The 14,315-nt window shown below is 36.3% G+C and overlaps 1 long non-coding RNA gene and 4 other non-coding genes across 6 annotated transcripts in view; all 5 read left to right on the forward strand.

The window, feature by feature from the left end:
* Positions 1-14,315, forward strand: part of LOC149833172 (uncharacterized) — a 46,215-nt gene that overhangs the window by 9,075 nt on the left and 22,825 nt on the right. The window lies entirely within an intron of this gene.
* Positions 1,140-1,213, forward strand: LOC149833177 (small nucleolar RNA Z199). The gene has a single exon (XR_016433474.1). It is a non-coding gene; the product is annotated as a small nucleolar RNA Z199 (small nucleolar RNA).
* LOC149833178 (small nucleolar RNA SNORD18) lies at positions 1,365-1,443 on the forward strand. The gene has a single exon (XR_016433517.1). It is a non-coding gene; the product is annotated as a small nucleolar RNA SNORD18 (small nucleolar RNA).
* On the forward strand, positions 1,583-1,672 carry LOC149833179 (small nucleolar RNA U54). The gene has a single exon (XR_016433471.1). It is a non-coding gene; the product is annotated as a small nucleolar RNA U54 (small nucleolar RNA).
* Positions 1,758-1,852, forward strand: LOC149833180 (small nucleolar RNA R64/Z200 family). The gene has a single exon (XR_016433497.1). It is a non-coding gene; the product is annotated as a small nucleolar RNA R64/Z200 family (small nucleolar RNA).

Genomic DNA, 14,315 nt, shown 5'->3' on the forward strand with positions numbered 1-14,315 from the left:
TCAACTACATTATCTGTAAACTGACGACTCATAACAATCCCTACTCCATTCCTTTTTCTATTTATTCCTGTATACCAAATCTTATATCCCCAAGGTTCTATCACTTTAGCTTTCTCACCTACCCATTTGGTCTCTTGAAGACATAAAATATCAATCTTTCTCCTACACATAACATCTACTAACTCTACCAACTTATCAGTTAAGGACCCTATGTTCCAAGTGGCTAACCTAATTTTATGGTCTTGGACTAACTTCTTTACCCCCACCCGTCCAACAAAGTGAGGGAACCCTTGCCTATTTGACACCACACCCGGGCGCCGGTGTGACGCGTCGCTTCTGGGCGACGACCTAGCAACCCTTGCCCATTTATCACTGCCTCCGGGCCTAGAGAGTACAACGCGTCGCTCAGTAGGGAACGCCCCAACGAAATTCTCATATTGGTTCATTTTCATAAGATATGATAGTTTTTATGCTGGCTGTCACAGGCCTACCGCAACCCTCCTCCTTTATCCGGGCTTGGGACAGTGTATAACTAAACAGTTATAACTTTGTGCTGGATGCACCACAATAAATCATCAATGTAATCTATCAAAATTGGGTTGTCAAATAAGGAAGACCAATCTGGTTTTCATGGATGACATTGACATTTGGAAATGTCGATTGCATTTTAGGCTCTGTTTGGGAGGCATTGAGATGGACACGCCATTTCCTTGTGATTTCAAAATATGGTTTTGCTAAAATGCGGTGTTGACGGAATTGCGGACAACATCCTCATTTTAATGATATGGTGTGGGAACTGCCAACTCCATTCCTAATGCAGTTTTTTGGCAACAACATTCTCCCAAACAGCATAGGGCTTGAGTACTCAGGGTATCCACCAGACACCTCCAATTCAAGGCTCCCAAACAATGCCTTGTGGAGCGTTTGATTTTGTGTCCGTGAGATGCGTGTACACTCAATTGCATGATGTGTTTGATGCTGGAACACAGCATTCCTCAGGACAAATTTGTGGTGTTACTGGCGACAGTGTTGGGGGGATGAAAATCTAGGAGTCAGGGAGGGAGGGGGATACCTCACTCCTTTCTCCCCCATCTTCTTCCCTCTCTCTGAAATTCCCTAGAAGAGCATAGAAGAGAATCTGTCAAGTGATGAGGAAAATACTGCAACAATATGATCAAACCTGATTCTCTTCGTGTTTAAGTCTCTGATGGCATCATTTCTCTTCTACGTGTCTCATTTTTTGTTCTTAGAGTTTTTGGGTTTTGAGTTTTTTTATTGTTACACAATTCTTCTTATTCCTCCTTTTTTCTTTATTCTTTTTTTTTTAAATCCTCTCTCTTTTCAATGGCACGAATGGATCCGTTGGGAGATGATGACATCCTTATTTTGGTCCGTGTTTCTGATCCAACCGTGACTGATACTTTTTCTCCAATCTCTGATCCCACGAACGGATTCTTTTGTTTATTTTCCCATTTGTTTTCATGTAGCTTTTATTTTTTTGGTCTAATTAGTGCCCTTCTTTGTTATTTTTAAATATTTATTTGGTCTTGTGTGCAAATACGTTTTGTATCATAACCATGGTGGCTCAATGATTCGAAGCCAATATCGGCTATATACGCTATTCTGAGATTTCTCAAATGTCTGCTGATAAATGAAGAATAATATGAGAGCTTCCAAAAACCCTTTGGTTTTGATTTCTGATGATTTTGAACAAAACCCTTTTTGGCCCTGTGTTCATCCTGCCTAGTGTCTGTTTGCATCTGCTGTGATTGAGTTATGATATTTCCTTTCACATGTCAGACTTTGGAGACGAAGTCTATGAGAAAAAAACATATCATTTTCTGAGCAGATTGAATTCAAGAGCTTTGCCGTTTTGATCCCCTGTTACAGTTAATATTTGGTTGCCCATTCCAATTTGAACTGCTATTTTGCTCCATTTTTTTTATTTTCAATATCAAAGATTGACTCTGGTCTATTAATGTTTAAAATTCTTTCTCAAATTGCAATTTTATTTTTGATCGTTTAATAAGAATGCCAGTTTTAAACAGCATGTTTCTTCAGCTACTTTAGCATCAAGTTACCTGTCTCCCTGTTTAGAGGCCTGTCCTCGAAACAATTGCTTTACATTATTGGTTTTAAATTAAATGTTCACTGATTTCATGAGCAAGCATTTTATTATTATTTTTTTTTCAGTAATTTTTGTTCCCAAGAATTGTGTGATCAGAGACCAAAGGTTTTGGCTTTGTGGGATGGGGCCTAGACTGTTTGACGGGTAGTCTAGGCTCAAATCCCATGGTCATCACCCCCCTGCGTAAGTCAAAGCTTGGCAACTCCCTAGGGCATTTTTTTTTCAGATTAAAAAAAATAAAAGAAAAGTTTGCTAAGAAATTTTTATTAATTGGATCAACTGTTTTATTTCCATCTATAACCTGAATAAACCACATCCCACACTAAGAAACCAATTCTAGAGTGGGCCTCGGCTCAGCCTGCCATACCTACTGTTGTCTAGGACCCTCGACCCTGGTGCCTATGCTGGGTGTTTGTTTGTGCAAGAGGGCACCTTTTGGAAACTACCAGTTATCACTTACGGAATGTATTTTCTGCAGGCTCGGTTTATTGCAATGATTTGATCCCGAACCAGTGATCCAATTGGATATGGGATTCCAAGACAATCAACCTTCTTTTTCTTCTTTTTGTTGTTCTTTTTTGTTGGGATCCTTCTCCGGATCCTTGACTTCATCAATTAATCTAAATTTCAAATTATGTCAATCTTCGTAAAGGGAGCTAATCCACAGAATACAAAGAACCATCCTCGAGAGATAACCCTCCAACTAGACAGAGAACAATACCCAATAAAAACGAGCAACTTGTATGAGCCAGAGTCCAATCCTAAGGTGTCGATGTAATGCAGATCCAAATCCAATCAACAACAAAAGGCTGTACCGCTTACCAGCTTCTCGTGTCTAGCTCAAAAATCTGATAGCCATATGTTGTCCGAATCTAGCCATATCCATTAATCTCTTAACTGAGACATAAACTATATACGAGATCCATTTCAGATCTTAATATGAGATTTGACCCATTCTTCAACGATCAGATCTAGTGTGAGGTCAACCATGACTTGACCCATATCCTTCCCGTATTCATCCCTAGGTGTGAAGCAATCAGGCCCTTGATGAAAAGAACATGTTGGATTGGGGGTATCATTGACTGGTCAAGAATAAGTTGTACAATCTTGTAATTTTTTTATGATGAGGAACCTTTAACGATCCTACCTCTCTACAAAGGAATGAGGGTGGATCAGGTGCAATCACATTGTACACTTTGAGTGCACCTTTTGTTAAGGAAAGTGTTGTTAAGGATATTACCTTGTGCTACTGAAGGTGTTGAATGTATCCCCAATGCAACCAAGGTTAAATGTGATCTTGGCCACGATAGGAATGTTGAAGATATTGGTTGTTTACAACAAGACAACAATGAGATGTTATATATGTACCCTGATGAGCAATATTGGGAAAGGTAAACAAAATGTAGATGTTCAATTGAGAAAGTTTCAACAAAATTTTTGCACGATAATTATGATTAAGAAAAAAAGAAAAGAAATTAGATGAAGATAGAATAAGAGGTACATCATCAATGAATTTTTTTTGTCAAATCATAGAATTAAAATATGGCTTTCATGTTTTCACACACAGTAAAACAATGTTGTTCAAATAAAGAATAGTCATGTTGAAATCGGTACGAGTCTAAAGGTCTTTGCTTTCATGAAAATGTTTTTTTGGGATGATGCTTTTCGAGTGACAGTTTACATTATCAATAGATTACCAAGCGCAAACCTTAAAAATATATCTTTATTTGAGTTGATCTTATGAAGAACTCCATATTATGATTATTTCAAGTTATTTGGTTGCACATGTTATCTTCTTGTCCCATATAATCAAACAAAATTGCTTTCAAAGATTAGGCCATGTGTGTTTATTGGATAAAGAAATTGCTATAAGGGATTTATTTGTTCTGATCCATTTTTACAAAAGGTTTTTATATCTCGTCGTGTCATCTTTGATAAGCTGAATTTTTTTTATGCGGGAACTATTTAGCTAATGATGTTTAGGAGGTGAATGCTTGATTACTCAATCAAGACTCCAAAAATGGCTTCTTGTTGCCCATCTAGTTTATGGTTTCTTTTATACCACATGTTGCTTCGATTTCCTTTGTTGATTTTCAACATAAAGTTTGTGAGTTTGAAAATTAGTTTCAGGCATCGTAAAATCAATTTGTTCACTAGGTCTCTAGATGGAACTAGGAAACCTAAGTCTTTTTTTGCCTGGATTCACTCCATTCCTTATGGTCTCCTTAGTGAACTCACACAAGAAGAAAAAGAACCCTGTAACCTCAAGCAAGTCTTCTAAAACCCTAAGTGTGTTCAAGCCAAGAGAGAAGAGACAGAGGCCATGTACAAAAATTAGACTTGGATGTTACCGACTCCCAAAAATGACCTCAAAATTGTTGGCAGCAATTGGATATTTGGGATAAGACGTCTTTCTTATTGTAGGATTGGTCAATACAAGGCCAAACTAATAGCCAAATGGTACAATCAACAAAAGGGGGGGGTCGATTATTTTAGAACCTTAAGTCATGTGGTTAAGCCCACCACAATTTGTGTTGTTCTGTCTATTGCTATTGGTCAAGGGCGAAAATTTTGTCAATTAGATGTTAATAATAATTTTTTTTTGCATGATTTCTAAAGGAAGAAGAGTGTATACCTCAACCTCTTGGATTTGAGAACAAAGAGTTTCGTCATCATATATGCAAACTCTCCAAAGCTCTCTATGCGCTAAAACAAGCTCTGCCAGCTTAGTTTGCATGACTCCAAATTTATTTGATTTGACTTAGTTTTGTTGAGTCTTAGGCCGACTCATCTCTCTTAATCAAGAGATAAAAAAAAACTCGTGATGTATGTTCTTGTGTATGAGGACGATATCATGGTCACTGGGAGCTGTAAAATAAAAGTCCAAATTTTCATTGGTAATTTTGGTTGTGAATTCTCTATAAAAAGATCTTGGCGAGTTGCATTTATTTTTAGGCATTGAAGTAAATAAAGTTGCAGATGGAATCGTATTGTCTCAAAATAAATACATCTATGATCTCTTGCTTAAGAGTCATATGATAGAGTCCAAACCTATGGTCACACATACTAAATTTGATGGTGATCCCATGCTTGATGCTACTCACTATCAAAGTATGGTAGGTTCTCTTCAATATGGTACTCTCACGAGACCTGATATTGCGTTCTCTGTAAATAAAGCCTATCAGTTCATATAGGAACCAACTCAGGCTGCATTTTTTGATATTGATTGAGCTGGGTCCCTTGATGATAGAAAACTCACCAGTGGATACTTTACTTGATTAGGGCCTAACATCATATTATGGAGCTCCAACAAACAACATACTATCGTTAGATCCAACTTAAAAGTAGAATAAAAAGCCTTAGTCTGAGCAATATCTGAATTAATGTGGTCGAAAAGTCTTATTGAATTGGGCATAACCCCAATTAATAGCACAACACTATGGTGTGATAATCTTGGGGCTACCAAAACCAAGCATATCAAGATTGATTATCATTTTGGTAGCAAAAAAGTTGCCAAAAAGAAAATAGATATAAAGTTTATGTCTTCTGAGGATCAACCTACAAATATCTTCACTAAAGTCATTCCAGGGCCCAGGTGTTCTATAGTAAGAGACAAACTCAATCTCCAAGAAATAGTGATTGGCTTGTGGGGTCGTGTTAAGGAAAGTGTTGCTAAGGACGAAGGCATTGCTAAGAAAGGTGTTGAATCTATCACTCATGCAAGTAGGGGTGGCAAAACCTGACACGACTCGCCAACCCGACTCTTAGGCGGGTTTGGGTTGGGCTTAAGCCAACCCGTTTAATAAACGGGTCTACCCGCCTAACCCGTTTATTAAACGGTTCGGGTTTGGGTTGGGGGTATGCCAACCCGGCTGACCCGTTTAATAAACGGGTTAGGCGGGCGGGTCAACCCGCCAACCCGCCTGCCAACCTGACCCGCCAACTCGGCGGATCATGTCGGGTTACCCGTTTATTAAATGGTCGGGTTAGTGTTTGCCACAGCCGACCCGTTTAATAAACGGGTCGGGTTCGGGTTGAGGTATGCTGACACGCCAACCCGCCAACCGGACCCGATTGCCACCAATACATGCAAGGAAGGTTAAACATGATCTTAGCCACGATAGGAAGGTTGAAGATACTTTCATAACAAGGCAAGAATGAGAGGTTATATAGTAACTTTGATCAACATGACAATATTGGGAATGGTAAGCTACATGTGGATATTCAATTGAGAAAGTTCAAACAAGATGGCAACACGTCAATCATGGTTAAGAAAAAAGAAAGGAAATTAGACAAGGAGAGAATAAGTAGTACCTTATGAGAGATGTAGCTACAGATCTCATGTTTCCATATGAGAGGGATGGTCTTACCTTCACCAATATTGTAAATATTGGTAACTATTGTTACCTGCTTTATGTGAGTCCCTTTACATGTAAAGCTTAATATATGTATGTAAGGTGAGACTCGATGGAGAACATGTAAGTTAAAAAATAAGAAAGAGAGTAGAGAGAAAATAAATAACCACCCTATCTTAGATTCTTGTCTTTGCCACTGGGCAGACTTCAAATTTATAGTAATTATTAAATAAATAAAGATAAAATTTTATGTCTTGAATTTGTGTTTAATTAGAATTGAATTTGCATATCACTTTAATTTGAATTTCATTATGAATTTACTTTTAAATTGGATTTTAATTAAATATATATTTGAATTTAAGTTGCAATTTAATTTGGATTTGAATTGAATGTGAATTTAATTTGAATTGGATTAGATCTCAATTTTGAGGAAGTTTGATCCAATTAAGTAAGTTGGATCCTAAGGGTGGGATGCCCCTCTATATGGGCCATATTAGATTAAGGTTTCCAATATAGGATGGACTCTATTTAGTCCAAGGAAATCCAAAAGGGGGTGGAACGTCCCCACCTCCCTTCTCATTTAAAGTAGGTACAAAAAAAAAGAATTCTAATAAGCTAATTATTTTTATTTTATTTATTAGCTAATGGAATAATGAATTTCCAAATTGTTTTGGAGTCCTATTAAGATAGGAATTAGAAAAGGTTCATAAAATATATCTCTAACAAAATAAAAGACAACTTTAGGTAGATGTTTCCTAATTCAATAGGAAAACCAAGGTAGAAAATTATTTAAGGAGGCCCTCTACCTTCTTTCCATCACATGCCCTCCTTTGTCGGAGTTTCTATTTCTCTCTCTCCCCTATTCCCCCACTACCTCTATCTCTCTGTCCCTTCTTTCGTCTTCTTTCCACACACCCTTCTTGTTGGAAAGAGAAAACCAATTATGGTGTGTTCGTAGAGACCAAAATTTTGTGATTAATCCATAATAGGTGAGTACCCTAGTTATATTCTATTATATTTTGAGATTCAACCTTAGTTTCATATTTGAGTTTGAATTTAGATCGATTGTTTTTTATAATTGTAGCCTTTGTTTAATTGTATGCGATTTTTTAGAAATTAGATTTCTGCAAAAAAGGTATGAAAAATGTATAAATAGGTTCAAACCTAGGATTGATTCATGTGAATCCAGATCTTGATTCAAGATCATGGTTTAAACCCATGGATTGAATCTATGTATGAGTTTTACATCATTTTTTTACGAAATTATGCAAAATGGTACCCTCTAAATATACGATTTGAGATTTCAGATTATCCCAAACTCGAATATGGTATTTTTTAGTGTATTTAGCATGATGAAAACATATATGCCTTGATTGAATATGATTTTTATGATTTAAAAATCTCGTTGGAGGTTTTCCTAAATCCGAAATATTTTTTGAAAATCATTTTTGCAAAAGAACATGTTTTCTTATATAAAAATGTCATATTTTATGTTTGATTTTGGTTCATGATACATTTGTTGAAATATGTTTAGATGTTTATATACATGTATATAATGTGTTTATGATGAATAAAAAATCGTTGGATGCATGTTTTTTGTAACGCCCCAAATATTTAACTTGAAAATTTTGGTATAAATTTTCTTTTTCTAAACAACATCGAAAAAGCTTTATTAAATTCTTCGTCAAATTATTTGGGCGGGTTACAAGTAATAGCACAGACTCAAGGCATTTAAGTAAAATAAATTCTTGCATTGAAATACTACAAGTTATCATTTACAATTAATGATTTATTACAAGTCATATTCCTCAAGACATCAGAAGAAGATATGGTCACATGGCACTGTCCCAGCGACAACCGCAATTGCTCGTCATTCCTTTTCCTGAAAAATATTAATTCAGAAAGGGTCAGACTACCACGTCTGAGTAAGAAGCATAATATCCATATGAATGTGCACAGTGTCACGTGTACAAGTATATGTGCAACATGTTTAGATAGAACTAATAACCATTTAACACGTGATAAATGTACAGGTCACCAAAGTCAAGTATTTCATGATATATTCCATCAACGTCAAAGCACGATACATCATATGCATGAAGCATATTTATATAAGCAATAACAACTTTGGAACTAATGAGGATGTACAACTGACTTAACTAAAGCAATTAATGTAAAGTGTGTATAAAGCACAAACATCAACGTTCAACACATCATTCATAAGTTATCACAATTTCCATGTAACGAAAAACTAATTTGAATCATGCTCTACAAGAGTCACAACTTACTCCAACAATTTCAACATCAAGCAGTATGCAACTACTTAAAGATCTTTCTTAATGCACTAACTTTATGTTTCATCTTGTTAATTACCCTGTGGGTACGCACAGGCATTCAACATCGTAGCGGACCGAGACCACACGGGGGTTTATTATTTTATAACCCGTATGACTAGCCGTACGGATATCCAAAGGGGACGGTTCACGACCGAGAGATTACTCCCCAATGGCTAGAACTAGAATTAGGATGCACCCTGTACTTCTGCAGAAGACTTAGATCTACCACCTAGGACAAATTGGTAGTCCTGACCCCCTAACTCCGAGGACTGGGGACCGGGTGAGACGCCTCGCTCTCACCAAAACAAAAATTGTCCCACGGAGCTTGTACCATCTACCCTCTTCAAGGTAGACCATGGGTCCAGTAACATACACCGTCTTTCAGGTGTACCCAGAGCCCTGGGAAACCAGTAACATATACCTTTTCAGGTATACCCAGTATCCCGAGAAACTGGTAACATATACCATCTTTCAGGTATACTCAGAATCCCACATTTATTTGATGTGTACATATTTTCCTTTTTATTTATTCTTATGTGCAAGTCATTGCACCACAGAGGATTTCCAAAATCCCAACCCACACTCGGGGTGATATCTGTGTATGCACATTACCCATCGAATGCCTCATAGGCATCCACCATAATTTCTCACAATTTTGGCTCAACTATGAGCGAATACTTATACTTAAGCATTTTAAAGTTTTATTTCTGAACTCGGGTATACGTTTTGTACCCCCACTGACCATGCCCTTATAAGACATGTCTCAAGTATGACCTTTCATAAGTACTCGTATGGCACTACATTGGTCACGCAAGACCACAAGCTCATTTTTGAGCTTTGACAAGATCATGGCATGAAAAATGTCCTTTATTATGCAAACCTTTGCAGAACAAACATAGATCAACTAGCACTGAAACATGTCATCATATTTACGTGCAATCATGATTCAATTATATGCAATTCCCTAAGCATCATATATGCCCATATGACACCAAAAATATTTGACATACTGAGTTTCAAGTTGTACTATCGTGCCTTTATAGTTTTTCTCTTATTTGTGCAATTATAACGAACATATGCATTTAGCAACAAGCGATTCAAGCATTGAAACATTGGTCGCTACACACATATGTCAACATCATATAACACCATGTGCCACATGAATACGTCATGGATACCTTATTGATTTGCCACATTCATCGATACATACATTACTTTCATAAGCATATACTAAAATCAACATGCTTTTAAACCTGTGCACTAAAGTGAGCTTTTGCTCTAACCGATGTATGTGTGCATGAGTGCATTTCAGGCCTACTCTAAGCATGTGCAAAATAATGAATCTCAAATGTAACACATATTTAATAAGCTAATCTTATGGCAGCTTTTGGTTCATAGTAAATTTTGCAATATGATCGTCATAAATTAGATAGTCGGTTTGTATTCATTGCATATCTTTATAAACGTCAATTTGATAATCATGACTTCATGGGCATATTCATATATGTAATAGATTGGCATATACTGCCATGTGACAACCATATTTTCAATGACACTTGTTTGCTCATAGTGGTTTCATATATATTGCAATATGACTATCATGAGTTCCATGACAGGTTCTCGTTCATAGTGGAGTCGCACTTGCTGCAACTATTTGAAATCTAGAATTTACTTATTTATTTTGACTGATTTAATGGTGTGCATGTAGATTGTGTAGACTGATCTGCACAATCGCAAAAAAATTCACCAACTAACACATCATGTAAACAGGTTATGTATAAAATTGAGGTTTTGCGGATTCAAGCATTTGACATTCAAAAATCGTGCCAACCCTTGTCTCTAAAAAGGTTTGAACACACACACACACACACACACACACACATATATATATATATATATATATTGTTGTATACTCTTGAGACTATAGTCGGGACTCGGTGAGTCATTGACATGCTACAATGCGCTGCAGCCACAACTGTGCTTAGGCAGATTTCTGGAAGCCTTGCAACTGCATCTGTGAAGACTACACCAAGCAACGGGTGGAGTCAATGTGACCCTTACGACGGGGCACAATAGAATGCGAAATATTCTGTTGTGCACAGTGGCTTTCAGCCACCATAGTGTGTGGCCAACAAGTGGGTTGCGACATGTCAGTGACGACCTTGCAGCCATTGTAGCCATGAAATTTGACTACCAATGGAATTGTGCACCATGTTGGTCGCCTTAGTACAGGGCAAGCAGGGCAGTAGGTTGACGCCTACCAGTTAGTACTGCTGAGGTTTTAACCTACAACGTGTCCCACCACACGGTGGCATACCTGGCAGCTAATTACAGAAAATTCTACGAGCTTTTCACCATGGTAGGATGATGACGACATAGACTCTTAACAGTTTTGAAATTCATGTTACTAGCATATTGGATATTTGTTGAAAGTTGCATTTAGCTTCATTTGGTTATATCTCCTAAGGTTTGTTGGCATAGATATCTTGTTTCTTGGATATGCAAAGATTAAAACCTTGGTGGGTATCTTTATGCATGCATAGCTACAGGTGAAAAAAAATGAATTTAGGAAGATGAATTAAGGCCTATGTTGCACCATATGGCTCTTGCGTTCTTTTCCTTTTTGGTTGATGTCATCAATACCCCACCAGGCCATACCATTGTTTTTACAAAGGAATCCTGCACATAATCTAACGAGAGTTGACTAATCTTAACATAATATCAAATGGGAAAAATATAACCGATTGAACGTTATGGTGAGATTGTAAGTTAATCCATAATACATGGGATGCATAAGCATAACTTTAACTTGATATCCAATTTTCCAGGGACCACTTGACGCTCAGTCAAAAAAAAAAATATATGGTTCCTTAGTCAACATAAATTCAAACAACCGACATTTGTTGTCAAGACCTTATATTATTTACAAGGAATAATACTTACTGTAGATCTACTAATTTGCATAATTAACATTGACAATGTATCAACTCCAAGAAAACATATATGCTGAAACAAATTTAAATCATACCATTTTGATTTCTTACGAAATTAACGATTTTATAGGGTTAACAAATCATGTGTGCAATCTTGAATGCTGCAACTACTGGCCATAACCCTTCTCATGATTCTGTCCATATCACGCTTTATCGTACCTACCATGCTATTCTTGCGCAAACTTGAATGGGGCATTTATATCAACTTCTTATATAAACCATTCCAGATTTTTGGAATATCGTGATCCCCGATCCCCATAGATCTACACATTCATCTTAGTGTATGGATCTACATATACTTATTTAAAATCTATATATAATAAATTGATAAATTCAAGTACACCCATACGCACGGTTTAAAACAAGCTCTCATCAGCCATGATTAAGACCCACAACTGAAGATATATGTCATAATATATATATATATATATATATATATATATATATATATATATATATATATATATATATATATATATATATGAAAGGGGGGGGGGTGCTGCAGCATACAGGTACTACATGGCACAAAACACATGCACAAAGATACGATCCTCCTTACCTTGTGAAGATAGAAAAATCTGTATTTGAGCTTTGTTCGACCTCTCACATTTTTTTTTCTCTCGTAGTGACAGAAACAACCTGGTTCTCATCTCTAATGGTGGAGGAACGACTCGTTGAAGACCATAGTTCGGAGGTTAACTTGCTTCTACTCCTCACGTGCGTCGAATGATCCCTTGCAAGGTTTTCCTCAGAGCTAATGGAGGTGAGGTTAGAACGAAAATGGAGAAACCTTGGTTGATAATGGAAAATGTGAAGGGATAGAAAGATTGATCTACAGAAGGTCGAATTTTGTAAAGTCTCACCAACTACCATTTTTTTTTTCATTACAGTCTGCCCAAAACGGCAGGCCATCTTCCATTCTTGATGCTGCCTCTTCACCTTCCTGATTAAAGGATTTTCCCAAACGTTCTTTCCCCCCCTCCCAAGTTCATTATTGATTAAAAATATTATTAAATTTGGTTGGGGCTTTCCCCTTTGGAAAAAACGCCCAGTCCACTTCGTGTGCCACCCCATTCCACATTTAAAACCGTCTTAAATGGGAATGGGTAACGTCCTCTCTAATTTCAAATTCCAAAAATATAAAAATATATTTTATTTTTATAAAAATAACCCTCTTTGTTGGAGTATAGGGGGAATCAAACTCAGGTCTCCACCATAAGGACACGTTTCCCACCAGTGTACCACGATCTTTTTTGTTGCAATAACTTGCAACATTAATGTATTTAATATCGTTGTGGCTGAACTATATTACCAACCAAAAATGTTTTCTACATAAAAAGCGTTATGTTACCTAAGGGATTTGAACCTATAACCTCCACTCTGTAAGAGCCCATTGTCTTGACCAATGCGCTAACTCCTCTTTAGATGTTCTTTCTTGCAACTTAATTTCTCTTATCCACTTATGACGCTCCGTCTAAATCATAAACGTTTTTCTTACGCTTTTACCGTGGACAGGGGTCTCAAACCTAAGATGTCCTTTCATGTCTTGCCTCTTGACTCATTAACCTTAAAGTATGGTTTTTTTTTCATGGTCCTCTCGTTCAATTACGACATCGTTCTCTTGGGAGTTCCAAATTCGTACTTACTGCATTTTTGGAACTGATTGCGATTTAACTATCTTTGGATCTTGATTGCAATTTGACAAAACTTTGGGTCCATTAAGATTCAATTGGATTCTAATTGGATTTCGGATCTATCCAGGATCTGAATCCATACATCGTATCCAAATCCAAATATTGGGTCCATTTGATCCAGTTTGGATTTCAAGATTCATTTGAATCGACTCTATATCATTTTATCGTATTTATTTCAAAGGATTTTATCTTTTACTTAGTTTGATAATTATCGAAATTTTGCGGGTTTTACATTTTTGGTGTTTTGTTTATGAAAATTTCTTTATGTGCTTCTTAAAAATTCATGTTGTGTTGTTATTTTTATTTTGACTAGTCTTAAAAAAATTATAGTTCTTCAAAACAGTGAACCCAAAAAATTTTAAATTTTAGAAGGATGTTTCAGACATACGAAAGCAATCTCAAAAAAAAAAAATTGGGCTCATTTGAGTTTGGGGTTGAAAGATACGACCTACAAAATGTTTGTCATGACAAAAATTCTATGTAAGCTGCACATTTTTGTAAAATTTTCAAAATTTATTTCATTCTATAAACTCGTTGGTTGATATTACTTCAAAATGATAAAACCAAGCATAATTATTCTGTAAACAGAAAATAAGTTTCACTTGTAGAATTTTATTCTCTGATCCAAAATGAGTTTAAATTTAAGTTTTTGCTTGTAGACAACTAACATGTATTTGTATCTACAATAAAAATCCTAGATTTAAACTCATTATATACGGGTTATGACAAAAGTCCTAGTGACTGAGAAATTCTATCTATACAGTTTCAACTTTGAAACTAGTGTTTCAGTGTATGTCATATGTTCAAAA

Source organism: Nuphar pumila, chromosome 7 (genome assembly GCF_984573655.1).
Source record: "Nuphar pumila chromosome 7, dmNupPumi1.hap1.1, whole genome shotgun sequence".
In the NCBI taxonomy this organism is placed as follows: Eukaryota; Viridiplantae; Streptophyta; class Magnoliopsida; order Nymphaeales; family Nymphaeaceae; genus Nuphar; species Nuphar pumila.